Here is a 3079-nt window from a genome sequence, read left to right as displayed (position 1 = left end):
TCTTAGAACACCCAAATTCAGGTGAGTGGGAGGCAGAGTTGTTTCCCAGACGTAATTGTGCTACACTGTACTACCATCAACTGTGACTCAGCCATGTTACAAATGTACTGTTTACAGGCCAGGTTAGATTGCAGCTTATACAGTAGCTCAAGTGCTCTTACAGTGCAAAGTTGTTAATTCCTGAAAACTCTGCTAGCTAGGCACTGTGCACTGCTAATAGCTTCATTTTTTAAAAAAAATTTTCCTCCTACTGGGGATTGAACACAGGACCTTGCACTGTGAAGCTGGCACAGCACCACTGAGCTAAATCCCTGGCCAGATTCATTTTATATCAAGGGTGAGGCAACAAAAGGCAGGTAGCCCTGGGGTGCAGACTCAGAGTAAATTTAATTTAACACAAATAATCATGGTTACTACTGCAAATAAAAGCAACAATGACGGGCTGCAGCTAAAGATCAGTACTAGGGTGGGTGGTTAGCATGTGTGAGGCCCTGGATTTAATCCCAGCATACACAAAAAAAGTCAGGTTGAAATTATGTGATCCCTAGTACCTCACTATGGCAAGGACACACCCCTTGTTAGACAAAAATTTAAGACTTTAGCTGGGCTGAAGACAGGTGGCTGGAGGCTACATGAAAAGCAAAGGTGATATACCTTTTATCCTGTTTTTTTGTAATGATTTATTATGAATTCCAAAGAAGCTCAAAAGTATGTGCAGGTGGCCAACCTACGAAAAGTATGAACATACTTTATCCCAACCCAGGGGGCAAACAAGGATAATTTGAAAGAGGGCCAGGGGGCTCTTGCCTCTATTGGACAAAAAAGCCCCAAACTGACAGTGCTTCTCACCTTTATTAGCCTCGCATAAACAAGAAGCAAGCAAGCATGTGATTCAGGGTTCAGAGAAAGTTCATCAGATTCTCATCAGGAACTGCACCCAAATGTGTATGCTCTTCAATCAGATTTCAGCTTCAATTGGTTCTCTCCTTCAAACTGGCATGCTGATTCATTCAAACTGATGCTGGCATGCTAGTGAACAGTGGGAAGGGATGGCTTGCTATCTCCTTCCTCGTGTCTCAAGAAGAGTTCAACCCAGGCCTTCATCTTTACACCTGGTTTCCCATAAGTATGTGCCCTCCCCTGAACATGTTGATAAGGTCGATGATCTATACAAAATTCAGACTGTGAGTGAAGGTTTGGGGGAAGCCTTAAGGTCTCAAAACAAACTAAATGGAAACATTCTACCCAGGGAGTAAACATGAATCTGATTCCCTCCGAAGTTGGTAAAAACAGCCCATTTTCCGTCTAAAAGAACAGTGATCTTGAAGAAAGGAAATGGCTTTTCATACAAGACCCATTTAATCATATAAATGTAGTCTGAGCCTGAATTTAGCACAACCGCTATTTTCTTCCATATCTTCATGTATGAAAGTATATCCTCTCTATTGCTCTAAGAATCTATCACTTTGCCTACCTATAATAGTAAATTCTACCTACCTATACTCTATACAATGCCTATGTGTCTTGTCTGACACAAAGAACAGAGGAGCAAGTGTTGCTGGGTCTTCTGATTAGGACCCAGCTTCCTGGTGATACACTCTGTGGCATTCTAAAATTCACATGTGTCAAATCAGAACAATCTATTTTAAATTCAGGAACATTTTTCAAAATATGTGACCACAATTCTTCAAACATCTCAAGATGATGAAAGGAAAGTCCAAGAAACTGTTGCCAGTTGGTTGAGACCAAGAAGTCAGATACTACGGTATCTTGGAGATGGGTTCCTGGAACAGAAAAAGGCTATCAGTGGAAAAGCAGGTAAAATACTAAATACGTTCTAAATAGTATTGTAGCCATGTTACTTTCCTACTTTTTGTAAACATATCATGATTATGTAAATGTTAGATAAAAGAGCTGAAAAACCAGACCAGATCAGGACTACAACAAGCCTTTATTATGGGGAGGATCTGCCAGGCTGTCTCTGAAAAAAAAAGAGAGAAAAAGCAACATAGCAGCACAGGGAGCTTCTTTTATAGGAGCAGGGTGGGGTTAGCCTAAACTGGGGTGGAGTTACGTGAGATAGCCTAAGAGATTAGAGGAGCCTGTGACATCACTAGCTATTATGAGGTAGCAAGTATTATGTTAGTCTTTTGGTGGGAGAAGAGGCATGATGGGAAGAAGCCTGTCCTTTGTTGGGAGAAGCCATATTTTAACATGGAGGCTGCTATTCTGTGGCAGCCATCTTAAAGCAGGGGAAATCTAACAGTAAACTGCTAACATGAATGGAAACTGAATGAAAACTACATGGGAACTAGCTAGATGACTCTTCTGTAAATACATTAAAAAACAATTTCAGGCTGGGTATGGTGATGAGGCAGGATTAGGGTATAGCCAACTGGCTGAGCAAATAATCATGACCAGACATACCCAGATATTCCAGACACTCACTCACAACAGTTCCCAGCCCTATACATGGGATCAATCAGAAAGTGCTATCTTCTTTTGATGGGATGTCTAAGATCTTATGTCTGCCTGAATAAGCGTGAACTCTCTCAGTGGCCCACTTTCACTCTGAAGAGCATACTCCTTTTGCTACCTTAAACAGATGTAAAACCTAAGTACCTCTTTGCATGTCTTGTCCAATTCTTTGCTCAGGACACCAAAGACCTGGAAAGTCTACTGGACCCCCAAATCTGATGCAGGGCTGTAATTACATGTTTCCCCAAAGTAAGACCCAACTAGAGATCAAAAATGCCAGCCCCAGTTTATCCTTGCCTCACCTGCCATTACAGTATAGCCACCTAGTAAGAGAATAGTGAGGTATAATCTGCATGACATTGGCCATCACCATATGACCAGCTATTAATTATAGTTGAAGCTTATTTTCTGTGTGGGTCTTATCTGGGGGGAAATAAGGTTCCAGTGCCCTGATAGACTAAAGGAGAAGGATCACAATTTCCAGACTAGCCTAGGCAATTTGGTGACTTAGCAAGACCCTGTCTCAAAATAAGGAGAAGGGGTCACTATAGATGTAGCTCAATGGGAAGGCACTGGGTTCTTTTTTTTTTTTTTTTTTTGT

Source organism: Fukomys damarensis, unplaced genomic scaffold (assembly GCF_012274545.1).
Source record: "Fukomys damarensis isolate Sample0158 unplaced genomic scaffold, DMR_v1.0_HiC HiC_scaffold_1, whole genome shotgun sequence".
NCBI lineage: Eukaryota > Metazoa > Chordata > Mammalia > Rodentia > Bathyergidae > Fukomys > Fukomys damarensis.
Note: the sequence above shows the minus strand (reverse complement) of the source record.